A 27,490-nucleotide genomic window follows, 5' to 3' on the forward strand; every position below is an offset into this window, starting at 1 on the left:
AGCAAGGAAAAATAGAACCTGTTTGATTGCGATGACTGTAGCAGTCAGGGGGTCTGGAGGACCAAAGAAAAATAAAAGGAATCGATCCATACTGGACTAGTAGTCTAGTACCAGATCGCTTTGATCTTCCCATAAAGATTCATCAATACGTGAGTGATGCTAGTTGAACTAGTAGAGTCATTGACTAGACATTGGGTACTGTGCCGCCGCCGCTGCACACTAATACTCAATAGGGTTAGTAGTACTTTTAGTCTAAGCACTTATATCTAGAAAAGGTAGTGAAAATCCCACGGCCGACTAGAGGCCGAATTGAGAATAGTAAGAGAAATGAATCTTCCTGGTATACGCGACCGCTGAACAGAGTTCGGGTTGGCGTACTGCTCTGCAGGGTGATCGTTCGCCGGCCAGACTGCGTCCTTCTTTTTTACTATTTGCGCCGATCTATGCATGAATCCAGCTTGCTGCTGCTTGTGAGCGCGCCCGTCAGCCGGTCAGAATCTCCAATGACCGGAGACACATCCTCACAAGTTGCGCCTCTTGCTGGTCTGTCGTAGCAGACTTTGAACCCGATGTAAAGCCCGGCATGAAATTTTCTTGACTCCGGTCTAGCTGTATACAAAGTAGCAGAAGTAGCAGCCGACCCCAAAGTGCACGCTACAAAACTAGCACTAAGGGATTAGTACTTGTTCACGTATGTGTTAAGAGGAATTAATAGCCTGACCATGGCAGCCTTGACACTTAAAAAATTAAAGGAAAAGGAGGGAGTCTCCCTGGATGGTTTTTGCCGTGCAGGAGCGTCCTCGGCTCTACCGCCTGGTACGGGCGCGCCCTTGCCCTGGTCGATCTCTATGGACACGCCGCGTTTGCCTGATCTTCTGATCTCCAGCGAGGCAGTGCCGACACTGCATGACGCATGCCTGCCCGACGGTGGCCTCAGTTCGCCTAGTATACCTGGATCGCCCAACGCGGCACGAGATCAAAACTAGTCTGTAAACAAAATAGAGAAATACTGAAGACAATAATTGCGAAAGAAAATCTGATGTAGGCAGAATAAATTGAATTGAAATCATAACACCTGATTTATGCCGTCGATCCGTGTCGACACCTAGGAGGCTCTCAATAAAAGCACCAATGTTGGTTCTATATCCGGGGTATCTCATAGTAGGGGTCCTAAGTTAGGCGTCTTGGAGCGATGAATATGAGATGTCTATTGACTAGCCTGGCTCGGTTTATATAACACACCAGAGGCCTAGCGTTTAGAATTGTCCTCGTCTTGGCCGCCAATACTTGTGGGATCTCCCTTGTATACGGCATGGGCTGTCCAAACTAGCCCATTAGTGGATCATCATAGGGGCCCTTAGCCCGATCCAGCTGGTCGGGAGACGACGCAGTGAGTACTCCCCTAGTCCAGGTCACCGTCAGACACCAAGTACAAGGACCGAACGGAGAAGCTACTAGAAATCTACAGCCACCAGACGAACGGTCTGGACCGGACGTCCGACGCCTGGAAGACGCACAAGCCAGAAAGCCCAGCTCCAACTCTACAACGTCCGGACGACCGCTAGCCGTCGGACGTCCGACACCCTTCAGCGCCCGGATGACCGACGCCGACCGGACGACCAGTGCCACCTTCACAGAATGATATCAGCAGAAGTCCGAAGCCTTCCGGATGTCTGGACCGTCCCGAGCCACCGGACGTCCGACCCCCGCCGGATGTCCGGTACCTGCCTGTGTGCAGCTGCGGGCCTTTGGCCTTGCATCCCTCTTCCTCTTACCCCCTTCGTGGTTTATACTATATATACTCCTCCACCTTGTAACGCCCAGAGACCGATGTGCCAGGTGTCGTTCAGTTATTCACTGTTGTTGCTTTGTCATTGCTTGCGTGTCATGCATTGCATATCATGTCATCATGCGCATTTCATTTGCATACGCATTCGTCTCATGCATCCGAGCATTTTCCCTGTTGTCAGTTTTGCAATCCGGCGCTTCGTTCTCCTCCGGTGGTCATTTCTACCTTTCTTTCTTGTGTGGCGATTAAACATTTCCAGATTGGACCGGGACTTGCCAAGCGGCCTTGGTTTACTACCGGTAGACCGCCTGTCAAGTTTCGTATCATTTGGACTTCGTTTGATACTCCAACGGTTAACCGAGGGACCGAGAAGGCCTCGTGTGTGTTGTAGCCCAACCCCCTTCCATTTTGGCCCAAAACCCACCTAACTCTGCTCCATCATCTAGAGCGTTTGATCACGATCGCGTGGCCGAAAACCGCACCTCATTTGGACTCTCCTAGCTCCCTCTACCTATATATATATATGTCATCCCCTCCGAAATTCCGCGCAGATCAAACCCTAGCCCCGCTCCTCGCGCCGTCGGACAAGGCATCCCACCAGCGGCCGGACAATGTCCACCGCCACCGCCACCTCACTCCGACGAATCGGAGCTCGCCACATCACCCTGCCGCCGCCGCTATCCAATCCGGAGCCGCCACCTCGCCCTCTCTCTCTCCTCCCGCGCGGCCGGACCCGAGGAGCCCGTGGCCGGCCTGCCCGAGCCGCCCCGGGCCAGATCCGCACCGCCGCCGCCCGAGTCTTCCTCCGCCGCCGCCTCCTCGCTTCTGCCGCACCGGAGCCTCGTCGCCGTTCCTCTGCGCCACCTCGTCCGGCTCGCTGGAGCAGCTCGCCGGCGACCCCCAGCTCGCCGCTTTAGGGACCCGACGCCATGGAGTTCGCCGCCGCCGGCCATGTCTTCACCCGAACCCGGCCGGGATCCACCGGATCTGGCCCCGCCGGACCGGGATCCGCCGTCCCCGCTTCCCCGGCGCCGTTCCCTCGCCGGCTCGTCGCCCAGCCTCGCCGGCGTTGTCGCCATGGATCGCCGCCTCGCCCTGCCTCCCCGATCCGATCGGGAGACAACGAGCACCCCCGTTGACTCCTTCGCGGGCCCCGAGTCCGGCCCAGCGCACCGTCCCCGCCTCGGCCCGCCTCCTCCTCTCTGCTAACGGGCCGGGCCCATGGGTGAGCCGCCCCAGCGCCCCGCCTCTGTTTTTTTTCATGCGGTTGGGCCAGACAGATTCAGCCCGATCATGTTTTTTTCTCGTTCTGTGAATTTGTCCAATTATCCAGAGATTGCCAGTTTTACAGATTAGACCCTCATGTTCATGCATATAAAAACTCACAAACCATGCATCTGATTAAAATGATTTATATATGATACTTGCTCAAAATTTTGTGTAGATTAATAATATCCAACTTTCATCTATGTTTAAAATATTAAAAATGTTGTTTGCATTAATTTGCTCCTATGCCATGTTAAAATGATTTAATTCATAACTTAATAACCGTAGCTCGGATTTTAATGAACCTTAAATGTAAATGGGGTAGAATTTTGCCTAGTTTATCATGGTGGCATTACTTTGCATGCTTAACAACTCTAAAATTGTGTTTAGGGCAGAACAGTACCAAACCTTAAATTATGCATATGAGGATTTTCCGGAATTGTTGTTCGTTGTTTCCGGCCTCATTTAACCTTGACTAGATAGGTAGTTTTGTTGTGCTTCACCTCTTGCCATGTTAGTCGACATTTAATATTGTTGGGGTACATAAACGAGAGAGAACTAAATAATTGATGTGGTGTTTTGTCAACATGCATCCCGATGCATATTGAGCTCCACTTAATTTGTAGGATTGCTTGTGCACTTTGCCATGCCATGCTTCATTAAACCGGACATGCATCATAATTGTTTGTGCATCATGCCATGATTATGTGGTGGTTGTTTACTATGTTGTTTGCTCTTTTCCGGTGTTGCTTCTTCGGGTTGGTTCCGATAACGTCGTGTTGTGAGGATTCGTTCGTCTACGTTCCGTTTGTCTTCTTCATGGACTCGTTCTTCTTCCTTGCGGGATTTCAGGCAAGATGATCATACCCTCGAAATCACTACTATCTTTGCTATGCTAGTTTGCTCGCTCTTTTGCTATGCCAATGCTACGATGCCTACCTTTTGCTTGTCAGCCTCCCAAATTGCCATGTTAAATCTCTAACCCACCATGTCCTAGCAAACCGTTGTTTGGTTATGTTACCGCTTTGCTCAGCCCCTCTTATAGCGTTGTTAGTTGCAGGTGTAGATTGAAGTTTTTCCTTGTTGGAACATGGAGATGTCGTTCCTTGTTGGAACATTTATTTACTTGTTGGGATATCATTATATTATCTTCTTATCTTAATGCATCTATATACTTGGTGAAGGGTGGAAGGCTCGGCCTTATGCCTGGTGTTTTGTTCCACTCTTGCCGCCCTAGTTTCCGTCATATCGGTGTTATGTTCCCGGATTTTGCGTTCCTTACGCGGTTGGGCTATTATGGGAACCCCTTGACAGTTCGCCTTAAGTAAAGCTCTTCCAGCAATGCCCAACATTGGTTTTACCATTTGCCACCTAGCCTTTTCTTTTCCCTTGGGAGTCGCGCTCCTGAGGGTCATCATTATTTTACCCCCCCGGGCCAGTGCTCCTCTGAGTGTTGGTCCACCTGTCAGCTACCGGTGGCCACCAGGGGCAACTCTGGGCTGGCCTACCCGTACCTAGGACAATCTGAGTGTGCCCTGAGAAAGAGATATGTGAAGCTCCTATCGGGATTTGTCGGCACATTTGGGCGGTGTTGCTGGTTTAGTTTTACCCTGTCGAAATGTCTTGTTGTATCGGGATACCGAGTCTGATCGGAACGTCTCGGGTGGAGGTCTATTCCTTCGTTGACCATGAGAGCTTGTGATGGGCTAAGTTGGGACACCCCTGCAGGGATTTGATCTTTCGAAAGTCGTGCCCGCGGTTATGGGCAGATGGGAATTTGTTAATGTCCGGTTGTAGAAAACCTGAACTTGACCTTAATTAAAATGAATCAACCGCATGTGTAACCGTGATGGTCTCTTTCCGGCGGAGTCCGGGATGTGAACACGGTTGTTGGAGTTATGCTTGACGTAGGTTGCTATAGGATCACTTCTTGATCATACTTTTATCGACCGTGCTTTGCCTTCTCTTCTCGCTCTCATTTGCGTATGTTAGCCACCATATATGCTAATCGCTTGCTGCAGCTCCACCTCATACCTTTTACCTTACCCATAAGCTTAAATAGTCTTGATCGCGAGGGTGCGAGATTGCTGAGTCCCCGTGGCTCACAGATACTTCCAAAACCATTTTGCAGGTGCCGATGAGTCCGTGCAGATGACGCAACCAAGCTCAGGAGGAGCTCGATGAAGATCTTGTCCTTTATGTTGTTTCGTTCTAGTCGATCAGTAGTGGAGCCCAGTTGGGGTCGATCGGGGACCTTTGTCGCATTTGGGGTCTTCTTTTATTTTGGTTCTGTAGTCGGACCTTGATTGTATCTGTTTGATGTAATGCTTTATTCATGTAATTGTGTGAAGTGGCGATTGTAAGCCAACTATGTATCTCTTTCCCTTATGTATTACATGGGTTGTGTGAAGATTACCTCACTTGCGACATATGCCTTCAATGCGATTATGCCTCTAAGTCGTGCCTCGACACGTGGGAGATATAGTCGCATCGAGGGTGTTACAAGTTTGTATCAGAGCCTTCCCCGACCTTAGGAGCCCCCATTGCTTGATCGTTTTTAGCAGCCGAGTTGTGTCTAGAAAAATGTTTTGAGTCTTTTAGGAATTATATATCAGAGAGTTTAGGAATTCTTTTACTTCCCAGTCTCCTCATCGCTCTGGTAAGGCATCCTGACGTAGAGTTTTGACTCTTCTCTTCTCAAATTTCACTAAAAAAATTTAGGATCACGCGGGTATCTTGGAATCGTTCCGATGGTTTTATGATGAGAACATTGTCTTGGTGCCTCCTGTCAGGGGTTTAGTGGAAGTGTCCTGGGGAGTTGAGCTCTGAGGTGTTGTCGTCATAATTTTATCGTTGCAGTTCTGGAATACCTGAGTTTAGTACGCCGACATCGAAAATCTCTTTATGCAGTTGTTGGTGAGACAACCTCGACGCCACCCAGTACTGGGGCGGGAGTTCGGGAGTATTGCCATAACTTGTATAACAGATGCTTTTCGAAGGTTGAGGTAGATGATTTCCGAAGGCTTCTTGGTTATGTGTTGAAGGATGGATACAGCTGGATGTAGGATTTGCTAGATTTGGGTGAGATATTATGCTTCCCCTGTATCCCCAACACCTGATTGCATAACCGAAAAATTTCAGGAGTTTCATAGGTGGGAATTCAAGTAGCTCTTAGGATATCTTTTCGACAGATGTATGTTATGAAATTGGGGTTCGACGTCTAGTGGTCCGCCTATTCACGGTCGGTTTTACAGTGGTCTCGTTGTGTCTTAATGAGTCCTTGGCTATGCTGACTCGGGGACGCTTCGTATGTCATGTGCACTGCCTTGTACATGATGGTGCTGTACGATCGAGCCCGTGTAGGCCCCACCACGAAAACTTCGGACGAAATCTCTATCATATGTTTGTTCCGGCTGATTCCGCAAGCCAATCCTTTGTTTTTGTTTTGAGTTGTGGTATTCGAGTTGCTTCGAAGTCAAATGTTGATTCCATACCTTGCCTAAGCGGTGTTATAATACTCCGATGTGAATACCAATCCTTCATGATAATCGAGATAGTCATGTCAACCCTTTTTAACCGGTGTGCTTCTCTTCAAGTGGATCCGTTCATTCTAAACATCCGCAAGATTCAATCTCAGTTTTCCCAACGGTGTTCATTCCTCCAAGTTGCCTTTGTTTTTCCCACCCTCCCTCCCTTTGTTTTCTTCAAGGACTCAGATTTCTTAATCAAGTACCATCTTATTGATGTGAAGCCTCTCCATTCTTTTTCTATCAATATTCTTATCCGATGATTCTCGTGAAGATACTAACGGAGCTTCTAGTTCATCATTCTTTGTTTCTTTTATCTTCTCCGGTGGTTTCAAGTCAAGCTTTGTTGATCTCACCCTTTCCTCATTTCAATGCCTTCTCATACCGGTGCACCTCATAATAATTCACTTCTCACTATTCTTTTGTTCCGGCGTGCTCAAGCTTTCTCAAAAGGCTCGTCTTGTCATTCAAGAGTCTTTCAAGATCTTTTGAGATTGTTATCTTATCATAGCCTTTTAATTCAACAGGTGCATTCTCTCTTTTAAATCGTTCTATGGTGTTTCTTTTGAGTGGGCCCTAACCCACAGGTCTTTTCCCAGGATCTTACCTGACTCTTCTTCTCTTTTTCCGGAGTTATTTTCAATTCTTTTCCAAGTTTGACGTAAGAATGATTTGTCATCAGTCAAATGTTTTCTCCTAGATCTTTCAAATTCTTTTCATCGTTGGCTCAACTTTTCCATTCTTCATTCTGGTGTGCCTCAATAATTCTTGGTGGTGTTACTCGTCGTCATTCTTGGATTTTGAAGACCGAAGAGGAGTTTTTCCTCCATATCTTATCCGTTCTCTCAGAGACTCGTGGTTCTAGCTTCATGCCATCCTCTCATAATTGTTTTGATCGTGAGAATTCTTTTCACCCATCCGGAGTAATTCAGAGTTTTCTCAGTTTGATTATCCGGAGTCCATCAATTCAGATTTATTAATTCTCAACTTTCTGTTATCATTCTCCAAATCATACCGGTGCATCATTCAAGTATTCTTTTATCAGCTCGTGATCTCTTCGTTCTCATGTATATAAATTCCCCTCAAGTATCTTCATTTGTTCTCCAATTCTTCCCGGTGTTTCTTTATTTTTTTCCTCTTCGTTCATTTTCAATTCTTACGGTGGTTCTTTCAAGATCTCTTTTCCTTGTTCATCATATCAATTCATGCATTGTTCCAATCCTACCGGTGGTTCGTTGAAGACGTTCTCAAATTTATGATATATCTCTCTTAATCCTTGATACGAGAATAAGTAGTGTGCCAAATCTGTTGTTTGTCATCAATTTAATTGGTGAAGGTTAAGCATAGTATAATTCTTATTCTTGTTTCATCCATATGTTAATCTTTTCTTCCGGAGTTGTTCACGATGATTAAATTCTTCGTTTCACTTGTTTCATCTTTTCTTTTCCGGAGGTCCAAGTTCTCTCAATTATATCATCACGGAGATACATCTAAATCAGTACAAGGTTTCACCTTGTGCTTTCAACTTCTCTTTCTTCTCGTTATCCTTTCGTTACCGGAGTTCTTCTTGGAGGTTCTACATGATGGTTCATCAAGGATTTATATTCCTTCTCGAAGTGTTCATCGAGATTATTTTCTAAGAAACTCAAGCATTCTTCTTCTTGTAATCCGGAGTTCAATTCTCTCTATCATATCATTGGAGGTGATATTATGTCATTCTTGATAATTGAAATTCATGATTCACATGTTGTTAAGAATGAGGTATTTTAAATCCTTCAATCTCTTCTTTGAAATTATCTTGGGTTATACTTCACCAAAAGCCTTCCCTAAGGATTGTTGTTTTATGGTGCTTATAATTGACCCAAGTCCTTCATCTACCCCCAACGGTGAAATAAGCTTCTCATCTCCTTGTTGTTATCAATCTAATATATATCGTTTCCATTAGTGGCACAATTTCACCTCATAGTTTGAGATGTTCTCCATAAGCCCACTACAACCTTGTTCTTTTCGTTGTTGGTTTTTCCAATAACTCCGTTCGACCCTTCTCCTAAGGATGCCTTCTCAAACTCTTTTTGTGACAGAAGTTGGCATTTGCTTCTCCATTCTTTTATTTCAATTATTTATCGTCTATTCTTTTGTTCCGGAGGCATGGTGATGTTGCTCTCTTCAATCCATCATATTGTGTGTCAAGATCATGTTCTTTTCATGCCTACCCATTTAACCGGAGTGTTGTGCCATTTTGCTCAAGTTCTTTTCGCCTTATCAAGTCTTTCATCTCTGTTCAATCGGAGTGCTGTCTGAGATCTTTCTTACCCCTTGTTACATTCATTCAATAGTTCCGGAGGCAGTGTGTTGTGATTTCATCAAGCATCTTCTCACCTTACCAAGTTCTTATTCAATTCCTTTTCTTTTCAATCGGAGTGCTGCCCGAATTTGTTCTTCATTGTTCCTCGTTCCTAACGGAGTGTTTTTCAACTTCGTTCACCTCCATGGTTTTATTCCTTTCAACTTGTTCAACCTTTGTAAGGTTCTTTGGTTTCACTCATTTGTCAATGAAGAAACTTAGTTTTACCTCTTCTCTTTCTCTTCCGTTGTCCCTCCGGTGCCATTCTAGATCTCGGGACGAGATCCTCTCGTAGTGGTGGAGTGTTGTAATGCCCCGAGACCGATGTGCCAGGTGTCGTTCAGTTATTCGCTGTTGTTGCTTTGTCATTGCTTGTGTGTCATGCATTGCATATCATGTCATCATGCGCATTTCATTTGCATACGCATTCGTCTCATGCATCCGAGCATTTTCCCCGTTGTCCGTTTTGCAATCCGGCGCTTCGTTCTCCTCCGGTGGTCATTTCTACCTTTCTTTCTTGTGTGGGGATTAAACATTTCCGGATTGGACCGAGACTTGCCAAGCGGCCTTGGTTTACTACCAGTAGACCGCCTGTCAAGTTTCGTACCATTTGGACTTCGTTTGATACTCCAACGGTTAACCGAGGGACCGAGAAGGCCTCGTGTGTGTTGCAGCCCAACCCCCTTCCATTTTGGCCCAAAACACACCTAACTCTGCTCCATCATCTAGAGCGTTCGATCACGATCGCGTGGCCGAAAACCGCACCTCATTTGGACTCTCCTAGCTCCCTCTACCTATATATATATATGTCATCCCCTCCGAAATTCCGCGCAGATCAAACCCTAGCCCCGCTCCTCACGCCGCCGGACAAGGCATCCCACCAGCGGCCGGATAATGTCCACCGCCACCGCCACCTCACTCCGATGAATCGGAGCTCGCCACATCACCCTGCCGCCGCCGCTATCCAAGCCGGAGCCGCCACCTCGCCCTCTCTCTCTCCTCCCGCGCGGCCGGACCCGAGGAGCCCGTGGCCGGCCCGCCCGAGCCGCCCCGGGCCAGATCCGCACCGCCGCCGCCCGAGTCTTCCTCCGCCGCCGTCTCCTCGCTTCTGCCGCACCGGAGCCTCGTCGCCGTTCCTCTGCGCCACCTCGTCCGGCTCGCTGGAGCAACTCGCCGCCGACCCCCAGCTCGCCGCTTTAGGGACCCGACGCCATGGAGTTCGCCGCCGCCGGCCATGTCTTCACCCGAACCCGGCCGGGATCCACCGGATCTGGCCCCGCCGGACCGGGATCCGCCGTCCCCGCTTCCCCGGCGCCGTTCCCTCGCCGGCTCGTCGCCCAGCCTCGCCGGCGTCGTCGCCATGGATCGCCGCCTCGCCCTACCTCCCCGATCCGATCGGGAGACAACGAGCGCCCCCGTTGACTCCTTCGCAGGCCCCGAGTCCGGCCCAGCGCGCCGTCCCCGCCTCGGCCTGCCTCCTCCTCTCTGCTAACGGGCCGGGCCCATGGGTGAGCCGCCCCAGCGCCCCGCCTCTGTTTTTTTTCATGCGGTTGGGCCAGACAGATTCAGCCCGATCATGTTTTTTTCTCGTTCTGTGAATTTGTCCAATTATCCAGAGATTGCCAGTTTTACAGATTAGACCCTCATGTTCATGCATATAAAAACTCACAAACCATGCATCTGATTAAAATGATTTATATATGATACTTGCTCAAAATTTTGTGTAGATTAATAATATCCAACTTTCATCTATGTTTAAAATATTAAAAATGTTGTTTGCATTAATTTGCTCCTATGCCATGTTAAAATGATTTAATTCATAACTTAATAACCGTAACTCGGATTTTAATGAACCTTAAATGTAAATGGGGTAGAATTTTGCCTAGTTTATCATGGTGGCATTACTTTGCATGCTTAACAACTCTAAAATTGTGTTTAGGGCAGAACAGTACCAAACCTTAAATTATGCATATGAGGATTTTCCGGAATTGTTGTTCGTTGTTTCCGGCCTCATTTAACCTTGACTAGATAGGTAGTTTTGTTGTGCTTCACCTCTTGCCATGTTAATCGACATTTAATATTGTTGGGGTACATAAACGAGAGAGAACTAAATAATTGATGTGGTGTTTTGTCAATATGCATCCCGATGCATATTGAGCTCCACTTAATTTGTAGGATTGCTTGTGCACTTTGCCATGCCATGCTTCATTAAACCGGACATGCATCATAATTGTTTGTGCATCATGCCATGATTATGTGGTGGTTGTTTACTATGTTGTTTGCTCTTTTCCGGTGTTGCTTCTTCGGGTTGGTTCCGATAACGTCGTGTTGTGAGGATTCGTTCGTCTACGTTCCGTTTGTCTTCTTCATGGACTCGTTCTTCTTCCTTGCGGGATTTCAGGCAAGATGATCACACCCTCGAAATCACTACTATCTTTGCTATGCTAGTTTGCTCGCTCTTTTGCTATGCCAATGCTACGATGCCTACCTTTTGCTTGTCAGCCTCCCAAATTGCCATGTTAAACCTCTAACCCACCATGTCCTAGAAAACCGTTGTTTGGCTATGTTACCGCTTTGCTCAGCCCCTCCTATAGCGTTGTTAGTTGCAGGTGAAGATTGAAGTTTGTTCCTTGTTGGAACATGGAGATGTCGTTCCTTGTTGGAACATTTATTTACTTGTTGGGATATCATTATATTATCTTGTTATCTTAATGCATCCATATACTTGGTGAAGGGTGGAAGGCTCGGCCTTATGCCTGGTGTTTTGTTCCACTCTTGCCGCCCTAGTTTCCGTCATATCGGTGTTATGTTCCCGGATTTTGCGTTCCTTACGCGGTTGGGCTATTATGGGAACCCCTTGACAGTTCGCCTTAAGTAAAGCTCTTCCAGCAATGCCCAACATTGGTTTTACCATTTTCCACCTAGCCTTCTCTTTTCCCTTGGGAGTCGCGCTCCTGAGGGTCATCATTATTTTACCCCCCCGGGCCAGTGCTCCTCTGAGTGTTGGTCCACCTATCAGCTACCGGTGGCCACCAGGGGCAACTCTGGGCTGGCCTACCCGTACCTAGGACAATCTGAGTGTGCCCTGAGAAAGAGATATGTGAAGCTCCTATCGGGATTTGTCAGCACATTCGGGCGGTGTTGCTGGTTTAGTTTTACCCTGTCGAAATGTCTTGTTGTATCGGGATACCGAGTCTGATCGGAACGTCTCGGGTGGAGGTCTATTCCTTCGTTGACCATGAGAGCTTGTGATGGGCTAAGTTGGGACACCCCTGCAGGGATTTGAACTTTTGAAAGCCGTGCCCGCGGTTATGGGCAGATGGGAATTTGTTAATGTCCGGTTGTAGAAAACCTGAACTTGACCTTAATTAAAATGAATCAACCACGTGTGTAACCGTGATGGTCTCTTTCCGGCAGAGTCCGGGAAGTGAACACGGTTGTTGGAGTTATGCTTGACGTAGGTTGCTATAGGATCACTTCTTGATCATACTTTTATCGACCGTGCTTTGCCTTCTCTTCTCGCTCTCATTTGCGTATGTTAGCCACCATATATGCTAGTCGCTTGCTGCAGCTCCACCTCATACCTTTTACCTTACCCATAAGCTTAAATAGTCTTGATCGCGAGGGTGCGAGATTGCTGAGTCCCTGTGGCTCACAGATACTTTCAAAACCAGTTTGCAGGTGCCGATGAGTCCGTGCAGATGACGCAACCAAGCTCAGGAGGAGCTCGATGAAGATCTTGTCCTTTATGTTGTTTCGTTCTAGTCGATCAGTAGTGGAGCCCAGTTGGGGTCGATCGGGGACCTTTGTCGCATTTGGGGTTCTTCTTTTATTTTGGTTCCGTAGTCGGACCTTGATTGTATCTGTTTGATGTAATGCTTTATTCATGTAATTGTGTGAAGTGGCGATTGTAAGCCAACTATGTATCTCTTTCCCTTATGTATTACATGGGTTGTGTGAAGATTACCTCACTTGCGACATATGCCTTCAATGCGATTATGCCTCTAAGTCGTGCCTCGACACGTGGGAGATATAGTCGCATTGAGGGTGTTACACACCTCCTAGCTAGGGTTTGCATTGTGTTAGCTCATATGTCAGATAGAGCTTGGCTCATCCATCCGGATCTACTCCATTGCGAGGGACCGTTACCTCTTGGAGAAGATCCACCTTGGATTCAAGACCCATTCATGGGAAGACCCCTCAAGGCCTCCTCACGGAGAAGAACTGGTTACCTTTGTATCGTCCTTTGTTGATCGTGGATCTTGTATCTCCTTTTGTGTTTCGAGGATCTAGCATATGTGTGACCTAATCTTGTGGGATTGAGTGCTTCTCTCGTGTTTTCCCTCGTGTTTCCCCTCGTGTTCCTCATTGGGATCCACTCCTTTCATGAAAGATCGGACGGATAGGGTTCCACCCTACATCATCTTGGTATCATGAGCCACGTTGATCACAATTTCAGAGCCTCCCCTCTTCGTTTTATAGCTTGACTTTGTTGTGTTCTTCCCTAAATTTCGAAAATCCCCACCAAAAATAGCCCCCAATTTTTTTGTGATTTGTTGGTTTGACGATGTTTTGTTGATCTTGATCCGTGGATTTGCTTGGTTTCAAGTGGATCTAGCATTTCCCAAAGTTTCCCCATCTTTCATCCCTGAAATCTCGTCAATTTTGACCCCAAAATCCCCAAATTCCGATCAAAATCATGTCCCGGAGCTCAAATCCTGCGTTGACCCCGACCCACCGGACATCCAACCTTTACCGGACGACCGTAACCCCAAACCCGAGATGAAACTGCGGATTTCCGAGCCCGACCGGACGTCCGACGACCGGACATCCGTCCATTACCGGACGTCCGCTACCTGTAGATATCAACTTCTGCTGATTTTTTGTTCGGCCGTAAATAATTCATCCGAACTCCGATTTTGACGTTCTTTAGCTCGTTTTGAAGCTATTGACATCCCCCTTCCCAAAAACATACTTCAAACATCATTTGAATCCATCAATATTTTGGAACTTTGGCATCTTTGCCTAGTGCCTTCACCACATCATCTGCATTACCACCACCGACTTCCGCAACCTAACCCATTTTGATCCATATAGCATTAGTGGTTGTTTGAGTTGTGATTTGAGTCTCCTAAGGTGTTTAGGCTACTTAGGGACGGTTGCTTCTCCGTCAACCACCTCCATAACTTTTGATAGGCTTACCCACCATACACTTCCGCCACCCCAAATTAACCCAATTTTGTTTGAGGTGTGAGTTGTGTCTCCTAAGGTGTTTCGGCTACTTAGGGATGGCGACCTTCAACTCTGAATCACAAAACCCAACATATCCTCCACTTTCGCAACACCAGCACCGCATCCCGCTACCACCATTTGACATTTTCCTTTGAGATTTTGAGTTCGTGGTTTTTGCGTTTCCTAAGGTGTTTCGGTTACTTAGGGACGAGTCTCCATCATCTTGGTATCTACATCAAGAACACCGCCACTCATCATCGCCACTAATGGTAACCTCCATGTCGGTATCATCTTGGTATCATGGTATCCCACCATTGTACATTCCCCTTGCAATTGCATTGATAACGCCTAGCCCATTTTGCATCACTTGCCTATCGAGACTAGCCATTCGAGTATTGTCGGCAACGTTACTTGTGCACATTAGTGATCTACACCATCCATTGCATACATACCATATAATATTGGTATCATATCATCTCATGTGCCTCAAGTTTGTTCCCGCATATACACAATTGCTATCCTGGTTTGTACATTGTGCAAAAGTGGCCATACAAAAAAAGAGAAAAAAGCTTTTAAGCAAAGAAAAGGAGAAACAAAAGAGCTTGTAAGCAATAGCCATAGCATCATACCACATTGCATATAAGATTATCATATCCAATCATCTTGGATCATACCACCGGAACATCATACATAGCATACTTGGGATAGAAAGTTGATACATTTTGCATATCATAGGTTGTGCACAAGTGTCGTATCCGCCTATTGAGCAATCATGCTAGCGTCTCTCTTGAGTTGTGCAACACGAGCGTTTTCCGTGGATTCCACATTTTGTGCTTGCACGACCCCATTTACCTATCCGTGTGTGTGTGTTTCTGTGTGGCACATATTGCTATTGGTCTACTTGTTTTACTTGCGAATTTGTGAATCTCTTTCAACATTATTGACTCTTGCTAACATTTTGCATTAATTTTTTGTGCCACTATCCTCACCGAACTCCACCATAAGCGTTACTTGTGTAGGTGTGAGAATTGATGAGATCGGTACCAATTGTGCTATTTCCTTGTTACATTATTGAGTGCTCATTGATCCATCTTCAACATTGGATAAGGTACATTTGGTCTAGTTCTACTCTTTCTCCCACTCATATTTGCTCGAGTCTTGTGATGGATAGACAAGGCATTTCACTTCCGGTCTTCGACAACAACGACGGCGTGAACAACTCAAACACCAACACTCCCCACTTCGGACTACAACGAGCAATGCAAGTCATCGATAACATCACCACCGACTTATGATATTCCGAAGCTAGGAGAAGGGACAACTTCAACAACAAGTTTTCCGCATAGAAGAAGGAGCAAGATGCAAGGATGGAGGAGATTTGGACCTTGTTGATCAACCGCGCTTCCCCTTCATCATCCTCAAGGCGGCGACGTTCAAGTCACAAGTCTTCAGAGCGCAAAAATGATACAAGTGCAAGTCGTCCACGTCCACATCTCCATGGCGACCACCATCACATTCGTGATCCACATCATCATGAAGGGCAAGTCACCTCCAAGCAACATTTGCACGACGATGATGAACGACATCTACTACGAGCTCAAGCATGACAGCGACACCATCATCATGAAGATGCTCGCAAAGCGCAAATGCACAAGTCCCAACTAAAGGAAATATGCCCTAGAGGCAATAATAAAAGTTATTATTTATTTCCTTATATCATGATAAATGTTTATTATTCATGCTAGAATTGTATTAACCGGAAACATAATACATGTGTGAATACATAGACAAACAGAGTGTCACTAGTATGCCTCTACTTGACTAGCTCGTTAATCAAAGATGGTTATGTTTCCTAACCATGAACAAAGAGTTGTTATTTGATTAACAAGGTCACATCATTAGTTGAATGATCTGATTGACTTGACCCATTCCATTAGCTTAGCACCCGATCGTTTAGTATGTTGCTATTGCTTTCTTCATGACTTATACATGTTCCTATAACTATGAGATTATGCAACTCCCGTCTGCCGGAGGAACACTTTGGGTGCTACCAAACGTCACAACGTAACTGGGTGATTATAAAGGAGTACTACAGGTGTCTCCAAAGGTAGATGTTGGGTTGGCGTATTTCGAGATTAGGATTTGTCACTCCGATTGTCGGAGAGGTATCTCTAGTCCCTCTCGGTAATGCACATCACATAAGCCTTGCAAGCACTGCAACTAATATGTTAGTTGTGAGATGATGTATTACGGAACGAGTAAAGAGACTTGCCGGTAACGAGATTGAACTAGGTATTGGATACCGACGATCGAATCTCGGGCAAGTAACATACCGATGACAAAGGGAACAACGTATGTTGTCATGCGGTCTGACCGATAAAGATCTTCGTAGAATATGTAGGAGCCAATATGGGCATCCAGGTCCCGCTATTGGTTATTGACCAGAGACGTTTCTCGGTCATGTCTACATTGTTCTCGAACCGTAGGGTCCGCACGCTTAACGTTACGATGACAGTTATTATGAGTTTATGAATTTTGATGTACCGAAGTTAGTTCGGAGTCCCGGATGTGATCACGGACATGACGAGGAGTCTCAAAATGGTCGAGACATAAAGATTGATATATTGGAAGCCTATATTTGGATATCGGAAGTGTTCCGGGTGATATCGGGATTTTACCGGAGTACCGGGAGGTTACCGGAACCCCCCGGGAGCCATATGGGCCTTAATGGGCTTTAGTGGAAAGGAGAAAGGGGCAGCCCAAGGTGGCCGCGCGCCTCCCCCCTCCCCTAGTCCTATTAGGACTAGGAGAGGAGGCCGGCCCCCCCTCTCTCTTTCCCCCTCGGGGAATCCTAGTCCAACTCGGATTGGGGGGGGGAGTCCTACTCCCGGTAGGAGTAGGACTCCTCCTGCGCCCTCCTCCTGGCCGGCGGCCCCCCCTTGGCTCCTTTATATACGGAGGCAGGGGGCACCTCTAGACACAAGTTGATCATTGAGATCGTTCCTTAGCCGTGTGCGGTGCCCCCTGCCACCATATTCCACCTCGATCATATCGTTGTAGTGCTTAGGCGAAGCCCTGCGTCGGTAGAACATCAAGATCGTCACCACGCTGTCGTGCTGACAGAACTCTTCCCCGATGCTTTGCTGGATCGGAGCCCGGGGATCGTCATCGAGTTGTACGTGTGCTAAGAACTCGGAGGTGCCGGAGTAACGGTGCTTGGATCGGTCGGATCGGGAAGAAGACGTACGACTACTTCCTCTACGTTGAGTCAACGCTTCCATTGCGATCTACAAGGGTACGTAGATCATACTCTCCCCTCGTTGCTATGCATAACCATGATCTTGCGTGTGCGTAGGAATTTTTTTTGAAATTACTACGTTCCCCAACACCAACAACCCAACTTCACGCCAAATCCAAGCTTCAAGAGCAAAAGAGAAGACCGTGAGATGACCACAACCAAGATGGTGCTACGGCTACAACAACCACTTCGGCATCTTTTCCAAGTGCTATCAAGGCATCTTCGCCTTTGGACGTACAGCATCTTCGCCTAATTCTCGTTAGTTCGCCTACATCGATATAATCAAGTACAAGGCGACCAACTATGAGCAAGGGCGACACTTCCATCTTCTGAAGCCCCTCAAGGAACATGGACAAGCATGGGAAATTCCCTTCGGTCATGGAGACGAACTACGAGGTTCCACATCATATGGGCCTCATACAAGATGATTACAAGAAGGTCGGACAAGGGCCATCCCCTTTGACCACAGCGAGGAGCACGAACCTCTCCAACAACATGAAGATGGCACCCATATTGGACTCATACTCCGAGTCAAGCTACAAGACCGCACATGAGACTTTATCTTTGGTCTTGGAGGAGAGTGATGTTTTTGCCAAATCCCAGGGCATTCATCTTTGGAGGCGTTATGGATGAGGACGTTGAGCATGGAACTATCCCTTCAACCAAGGTGGCGATAGGAGTTGAGCATGGAGACATTTGTACCTACATCTCTCCAACACTCACATATGATGAGATGCCCCAATTGTCATGTGAGGAGAGCCATTTGAGTGACTCCACCAACCATACGAGTGAGAGCATCCAAGAGGAGTGAGTGAGCCACAACACTTAGTGAGTGAGGTAGTTGAGACAACACGTGAGGCCACAATGATTTCTAACGACTTAACCTCTACTCCGAGTGTGTTTTCTTCTTTGGTGCTAGGTCTCCTACATGACGACTTTCCTACCCTTGACGAGTCGATACCTCCAACGAGGACGATGGCCATGGTGGACGGTGATGCACCCCCACATGGTTCCGTCAATATGAAGATAACAACGAGTGGATCTTCGACTCCTCACCTACAACAAATGAGTGATGCTCCAAAGGTAACATAGGTGATGGTACTTCTGTTGTCCCACTAGTGTCATCTTGCAAATGATTGCTTGCATGATGTTGATCACCTTATGGATTCATCACATACTATGTCTTGTTTCGATATGCCACCCATTTATGATGAATATGATGATGAGCATGTTGATTCACCTAGTTGTGATGCTATGCTCCATAGGATATCATGTGAAAATTGTATTGGTCACGTCATGTTTGATAATCCTTTGAACTTGTCATATGCTATGAGTGAGATCTCCCATATTGCATCATTTCAATCTCAACATAGTATCTATGGATGCCCCATTAATATAAATCCCATTTGCACTTATGGCATAAATGACGAGATGATGGTCCTTGGCTTTTGTTTTTCATGTGATGATATTGCCATGCTTTCTTTACATGATTTGCGCAATTCATCTACGATGCCATGCCATGAACACGTTGCTTCGTATATGCATTGTTTTGGATGTTGTCAATATTTTCCATGTTATGTTTCCACTAATGATCATGAGGAGACCCCCATAGTTTCCTCATACATATTAGGAGATTTTGATGCATTCCATACTTTGCATGATTCCCGTAATTGTGTGCACCATATGCATTCCATGAATAACAATGCTCTACATATTTCTCGGGATGCATTACACAATTTGAGTCTCCATTATGCTATACATAACAACAAACCTCTCATGATGGAGGACATGTTTCTATATCATGCATCTCATTTATTTGAGAATTAGATATTTTGTACTAACCAACACAAGCACGTGCGAATCATGATGGACGATGTGTACATATACCATGCACACACAATTTTCCCTTTGTCTTTGTTTTGTGTAGGTATTCCTATATACTCATCAACCTCTCAATCCCAAGAGTTGACGAAATGAACTATTGAGAGCAATGATGACTTGGGATCCCGTGGACTATCCTTACCACCATTTTCTTCGCGCAAGGACTACCCGCATCTTTTCTACTTTACTCTCACACGGCTATGGGCTATATATATCACTTGTTACCTTATGACCATACTATCGTGTTCACTTTGCATGCTATGCCTCTTTAGATGATGTTGCCATGAATAGTGACCCTTGTTTGCATCTACCCATGATTCACAATTTTACTACTCATATGTGTATTTGCATGCTTGGTGGAGATCCTTGTTACTATTACCATGTTTTCCTCGTGCCACATGCTATTGATGCTTGTTGTGTTGGGAGAGTCATGATGTTCCATTGCTATTTACATAGGACTTCTTGCCAACACCATGAACCTACTTTGCTCATATCTTCCTTTCATGCTTGTGCTATGTCATGTGAATTATTCATTCACACTATTTGCACACTAGACATGCTTGACATGATTCCTTCTAGTATGTTGCATCTTTGCACTACTAGCTTGCTTGACTTGATCACTATGATTGCTAGCTTTGTCGCATCACCCATGTTCCATTCTTACTCGCTTTCTTGGGTTGATGACATATATGTTCATGCCTCTCACATGATATATCTTGATCATTGTCGCTTGTCTTTGTCGGTGTACAAAAATAGGGGCACATCTTTGTACCCCTTTCCCTGTGCATGGGCAGTCAGAGCCGCGCCCACGGCCACACAAAGCAGAACGAGGGAGGTAAGCCAAGGTAAGATCGAAGCCCAAGACAATCAAAGCAACGCCAAGGCCAAGACCAAAAAGGGCAGAGGGCCGAAGCAAGTTCCCCCGGCAAGACCCTTGCCGGGTGGCCTCAGTGGCCCCGGCAAGACTCTTGCCGGGGCAGCTCGCCCCGCACCAACAGAGCGAGCCACCCTTGAGCCCACGGCCCCTAGTGCCATCATTAGCATGGGGCCAGGACTCGGGAAGGGACCCCTATGGTGGCATATAGATCTTTGTGAAGACATATTCAAGATCAGATCAGAAGACAACGATTCTCGGCAAGATCCTTGCCAAGGAAGGCCACCAGACCCCCGACAAGATCCTTGCCGGGGACGACAACACGCCACGGCGAGACCCTTGCCGGGCCACCCGGCAAGGCCCTCGCCAAAGACGCCGGCAAGGCCACCACCAAGCCCACGTCAACCAAACTTCCACGGCCGTTCACATGCAGCTGCCAGCTCAACCAGCTGGTCGGGCACCTGCGTGGCAACATGCAGCTCCCAGGCCAACTCATCAAGCGTCCTGCGTGGTGGCATGCAGATCTTCGTGAAAGCTCCACCACCGCGCCAACTCAGCTGCCTGCCTGCCTACATGGCACCGCACGCATCCCCGGCCGAGGCGCGTGTCGAAGCGAGGAGGAGCGGCGATGGACGGGACGGGCCTCGCCCCCGACCCCGATAAAGTAAGAGGACACCTAAGTGATGCATTAAATGCACCTTGTCCTGTAATACGAGGGATAACCTTGTGCCACTTTAGACCTTTCCACCTCCTGTGTGCCACTCTGGCAACCCCTTTTTTCCTATAAAAGGAGGCCCGAGGCGACGAGGAGAGGGATTCGGCTCTTGGGAACCTCACGGTGACCACAGCTAGTTCGAGAGATCAAGAACTCTCAGAAATACACCCACCAAAGCAGGACTAGGGTTTTATGCATCCTCGCGGCCCAAACCTCGGTAAACGATCCTTGTGCTGTCTACTAGCCCTGCTCTCCTTGCAACCCTGTGCCCCGGCAACCGTAGTAGGGATTCTTGTGATCCCATAGGTGTTGTTCCACACCAACATCCTTGGCGCGCCAGGTAGGGGGCACAATTGTGAGAATCTGGTCTAGTAGCTAGCCTAGCGGTTATTCATCGCTGTCGGTTTCTAAGAACAAGAAGGCTGGAGGAACGACGCCGTCTCGGTGACAGAAAAGCTAAGTCATTCAGAACCTTGGATTATTTCCCTTTACACTTAAGGTTATCGTCCTCGGAGATCTGGCCTATGTATGGGAAACCTGCACGCAAGCCCCCCCCCCCGTGATTAGCAACGACTTTGTTCTATTTCGAGTCCGCTCAACAGCTCAAAGCTGCCACGTCGAGAGTGGTGGGGTAGCCTTCCGCACCTGGCAACGCTCCTGACTCTGACTCGAGTCAAACTCGATAGTTCGAGCGGCCGCGCTAAGGGCGGTAAGGTGGTTTGCCCGGCAGCAAGCACACCCGGCAGGCCAATGGGGATCCGTCCTCATGACGCCGCCATGGGTTTACGCGCCGGCAAGCCTACCTAGTTGTGTAGGGTGGACATATAAGGAAAAATCGAACAGGAAAATAACATGCATGATACTAAAAAGTGCTACAGAGTTATGTTACATCAAATTGTTGCTGCGGTTCTAACTAGAGATAGAAATTGTCTTGGTTGTGAACCTGCAGCGGCGATAAAGAAAAAAAACGGGATGCCTAATCCCGGCGCTGGCCCTCCAAGCTCAGAATTCCGCCGACTCGGCTGATGATGGGCTCGATGCGCTCCCTGAGTGACGCAAGGTCGGTTCCCTCCGGCAAGCTCTCCAGCGCGGCAACGAAGTCGAGGTCGGGGTACCAATGCGCCACCTTGGTGAGAACCTTGGTCATGGCACCCTAGCAAAACCCCCGGGACTTGTCGGCCAGTGAGGCCGCCCGGTTGGCGTGGAGCCGCTCCAGAGCGCTGATGACCTTCTCGAAGAACATAGTCAGGCTGCAATTGGCGCTCATGCCCCGCTCCAGGACATACCTCATGTCTGGCATCCCCATGAGGGCCAGCTGCGCGGTGGCCTGGTTGGCGACGGTGGCAAGGCGATCGAGCCAACGGTTCTCGCCCTCCACATGGTCCGCGAAGTTGAGGCCCTCGTTCTTCCGCAACAGCTTCTCGGCCTCCAGCTCCTTGGCCAGGGTCCCCTCTCGGGTTGTGGCCTCCGACAGCACCTTCTCGAGACCCTCCAGCTTCAGCTTGAGGTCTCTGATGGAGTTGTTGGCCTCGGAGAGCTCCCCAGCCTTGCGGAGGTCTTTGATGGAGCAAAGCGGTAACATAGCCAATCAACAGTTTGCTAGGACATGGTTGGTTAGAGGTTTGCAATTTGGGAGGCATGATAAGCAAGTGGTAGGTATTGTAGCATAGGCATAGCAAAACAGCGAGCATCTAGCAAGCAAAGATAGAAGTGATTTTGAGGGTATGACCATCTTGCCTGCAAAGTTGTCAGAGTTGACTTGATCCTCGTAAGCGAACTCAACGGGATCCTCGTTCACAAACTCGTCTCCCGGCTCTACCCAAACAAGAACAACAAGCAAAACGGAACACAATCAACCACATGCAATGCTCAAACAACATGATGCAAACATGGTATGATATGCGGGATGCGGTATGTGATGCATATGCAAGATTTGACAAGGAATGATTGAACCTGTCCTGAACTTGGAAATCCAAGAGTGCCACTGGAAAGGTGAGGTGATTTCGGTTGAAATCGATATAAAGATCACCGGAATCGGATGCACAGTTTGGAAATGGCAAGCAAAACAAATATGTCACTGGTCTGCGATAATCAGCAAATAGCCATCTAAATGCATCAAGATAAATATGCTACATCACTCAAACATAACAACAAAATGCATGGAAGGGATCCACTCATAATGCTTGACAAAAGATGAACACTGAGCTACGGCTAATTCATCCACTAACAGGTTCAAACAAGCATGGCAAAAATGCAAATGATAACAGGTTTCAGACTTAGTGAAATTAACACAAGTCTGGAATTTATCATCAGGAAGCACAATTTAGAGCATGAAAACTACATGCTACAGGAAGTTAACATGGCAAAGCAAGACATGGCATGAAGCTACTCAAAGAACTTAACAAAAGTCCCTTAGTGACCTGGAGACAAAAGGGATAAGAAAATACAATTTCAAGCATGTGAACATGGCAAAAACATAAACAGATTTCAGACTTAGTGAAAAACTGGAGCATGCAAATCAGTTAACGAGTAGGCATGTTTACGAGCTCGATGCACTCACTAAAGAGCATGGCATGGCAAACTAAGCATACACCCATCAAGCATACATGGCATAGAAGCTAGACATTGCAAGAACAACAACATAGAATGCATGGATCAATAGCAACATCCTCGGCAAAATCGCTAACAAGTCAACAATCTTCCAGGATTCACGATATAGCAAAAGTAGAACTCGATTGACTCAAGCTAGGATGCTCCATAAATGCAAACAAAGACATCGATGGATATAGCACCACAATTTTAACAAATCATCCTTACTGATCATCCTCAAAAGAGGCACGGATCACTAGGAAACAACATGAACATATGGCATAACGACAAAATCAAGACAAGGAATTAGTGAAAAATTAAGTCCCTGAAATCAGCATTACCGATTACACTACTTTGCAAGCTTGTGCTAGTCACCAAAAATATCACAAAAATACATGGTAAGAACCTCTGTAAAGATGGCATGGCATATAACAAAACACATGTAGAGCTCAGGGTCATATCATGCACACATTAATCATGGCAAAAATGACAAAATGCCATTTGATGAAACAGATTTGCCAAATTCACCACATAGCCCTCTTCCAACAGCATTTCGGGCATCAAGATGAGGTAAAATGAAAATGATGAAATGAGATGAAATGATGTACTCGTCGAGGCGAACATTTTGATATGCTACACGCGCAAATCGGAGCTACGGATGCATAGATACGACATGCCAAAGTTTACAAAAATAATAAAGGAGAGAGGGGAAGTCAACCCAATTCCAGATCTAGGGTTCCTCGCGGGCGTGCGAACCGAGGCCGGATCTGGCGGTTACTGTAGCAATTCGCCGGCTCGAGGTCACCGGAGACCTGTTCGCCGGAAGGAGGGAGCTCGCCGGAGGGAGCTGTGGCCCGGGCGCTCGCCAACGACGAGGAGGACGTCGGAGGTGGCGGAGGACGTCGGCGGTGGTGGCGCGCGGCGAGCTCGAAGGCGGCCGCGGCGGTCGGCAATGGTGGCGGCGGTGGTTGGCGCCGGGGCCTGCGGTGGCGGGCGGCGCCGGTGTCGGGGAAGGCGGCGGCGGGCGGCGATGGGTCGGGGAGGGCCCGAGACGGGCCTCGCGGGCCGCGGCGGGTGCGGACGGCGATGTGTGGCTCAGGCGCCACGTGGCGCTTCAGGAGTGGATGCGGTGAGGGCGGACATGTCCGGCCGAGCGGATCTCGTCAGGCGGCGCGAGGAGGGGATTTTTTTTTCTAGGGTTAGGGTGGATTTTGCCCGAAATTTTAGAGGGGGAGTCCTATTTATACATAAAAGGAGCTAGGAGGCTCCAAATGGAGTGCGGTTTTCAGCCACGCGGTCGTGATTGAACACTCTAGACGATAGAAGGGGTTTAGGTGGGCTTTGGGCCAAATTGGAAGGGTGTTGGGCTGCAACACTCACGAGGCCTTTTCGGTCCCTCGGTTAACCGTTGGAGTATCAAACGAAGTCCAAATGGTACGAAACTTGACAGGCGGTCTACCGGTAGTAAACCAAGGCCGCATGGCAAGTCTCGGTCCAATCCGGAAATGTTTAACCCCCACACATGAAAAGAGGTAGAAAGGACCACCGGATGAGATAGGAGCGCCGGAATGCAAAACGAACAACGGGGAAAATGCTCGGATGCGTGAAGCGAACACGTAAGCAAATGCAATGCACATGATGACATGATATCAGATGCTGTTGGAAATATGCCCTAGAGGCAATAATAAATTGATTATTATTATATTTCCTTGTTCATGATAATCGTTTATTATCCATTCTAGAATTGTATTGATAGGAAACTCAGATACATGTGTGGATACATAGACAACACCATGTCCCTAGTAAGCCTCTAGTTGACTGGGTCGTTGGTCAATAGATGGTTAAGGTTTCCTGACCATGGACATTGGATGTCGTTGATAATGGGATCACATCATTAGGAGAATGATGTGATGGACAAGACCCAATCCTAAGCCTAGCACAAAGATCGTGTAGTTCGTATGCTAAAGCTTTTCTAATGTCAAGTATCATTTCCTTCGACCATGAGATTGTGCAACTCCCGGATACCGTAGGAATACTTTGGGTGTGCCAAAGGTCACAACGTAACTGGGTGGCTATAAAGGTACACTACAGGTATCTCCGAAAGTGTCTGTTGGGTTGGCACGAATCGAGACTGGGATTTGTCACTCCGTGTGACGGAGAGGTATCTCTGGGCCCACTCGGTAGGACATCATCATAATGTGCACAATGTGATCAAGGAGTTGATCACGGGATGATGTGTTACGGAACGAGTAAAGAGACTTGCCGGTAACGAGATTGAACAAGGTATCAGGATACCGACGATCGAATCTCAGACAAGTATCATACCGCTAGACAAAGGGAATTGTATACGGGATTGATCAAATCCTCGACATCGTGGTTCATCCGATGAGATCATCATGGAACATGTAGGAACCAACATGGGTATCCAGATCCCGCTGTTGGTTATTGACCGGAGAACGTCTCGGTCATGTCTGCATGGTTCCCGAACCCGTAGGGTCTACACACTTAAGGTTCGATGACGCTAGGGTTATAAGGAATAGATATACGTGGTTACCGAATGTTGTTCGGAGTCCCGGATGAGATCCCGGACGTTACGAGGAGTTCCGGAATGGTCCGGAGGAGTTCCTGTTTTGGTCACTGGAAAAGTTTCGGGTTTTACCGGTAGTGTACCGGGACCACCGGAGGGGTCCGGGGGTCCACCAAGTGGGGCCACCAGCCCCGGAGGGCTGCATGGGCCAAGTGTGGGTGGGGACCAGCCCCAGGTGGGCTGGTGCGCCCCCCCACCAAGGCCCAAGGCACCTCCAAGAGGGAAGGGGGGCAAACCCTAGGGCAGATGGGCCCTAAGGCCCACCCCAGGTGCGCCTCCCCTCTCCCCCTTGTTGCCGCCACCCAGATGGGATCTGGGGCCTGCCACCACCCCTATGGAGGGAACCCTAGGTGGGGGCGCAGCCCCTCCCCTTCCCCTATATATACTTGAGGTATTGGAGGCTGCAAGACACACGAGTTCCTCTCCTTCTTGGCGCAGCCCTACCCCTCTCCCTCCTCGTCTCTTGCGGTGCTTGGCGAAGCCCTGCTGGAGTACCACGCTCCTCCACCACCACCACGCCGTTGTGCTACTGCTGGATGGAGTCTTCCTCAACCTCTCCCTCTCTCCTTGTTGGATCAAGGCATGGGAGACATCATTGGGCTGTACGTGTGTTGAACGCGGAGGTGCCGTCCGTTCGGCACTAGGATCTCTGGTGATTTGGATCACGACGAGTACGACTCCTTCAACCCCATTCTCTTGAACGCTTCCGCTTAGCGATCTACAAGGGTATGTAGATGCACTCTCCTTCCCCTCGTTGCTGGTTTCTCCATAGATAGATCTTGGTGACACATAGGAAATTTTTGAATTTCTGCTACGTTACCCAACAGTGGCATCATGAGCTAGGTCTATTGCGTAGATTCTATGCACGAGTAGAACACAAAGTAGTTGTGGGCGTTGATTTTCTTCAATATGCTTATCGTTACTAGTCCAATCTTGTTTCGATGGTATTGTGGGATGAAGTGGCCCGGACCGACCTTACACGTACTCTTACGTGAGACTGGTTCCACCGACTGACATGCACTAGTTGCATAAGGTGGCTAGCGGGTGTCTGTCTCTCCCACTTTAGTCGGATCGGATTCGATGAAAAGGGTCCTTATGAAGGGTAAATAGCAATTGGCATATCACGTTGTGGTTTTGCGTAGGTAAGAAACGTTCTTGCTAGAAACCCATAGCAGCCACGTAAAACATGCAAACAACAATTAGAGGACGTCTAACTTGTTTTTGCAGGGTATGCCATGTGATGTGATATGGCCAAAAGGATGTGATGAATGATATATGTGATGTATGAGATTGATCATGTTCTTGTAATAGGAATCACGACTTGCATGTCGATGAGTATGACAACCGGCAGGAGCCATAGGAGTTGTCTTAATTTATTTATGACCTGC

This window comes from Triticum urartu, chromosome 3 (genome assembly GCF_003073215.2).
Source record: "Triticum urartu cultivar G1812 chromosome 3, Tu2.1, whole genome shotgun sequence".
Classification (NCBI taxonomy): Eukaryota; Viridiplantae; Streptophyta; class Magnoliopsida; order Poales; family Poaceae; genus Triticum; species Triticum urartu.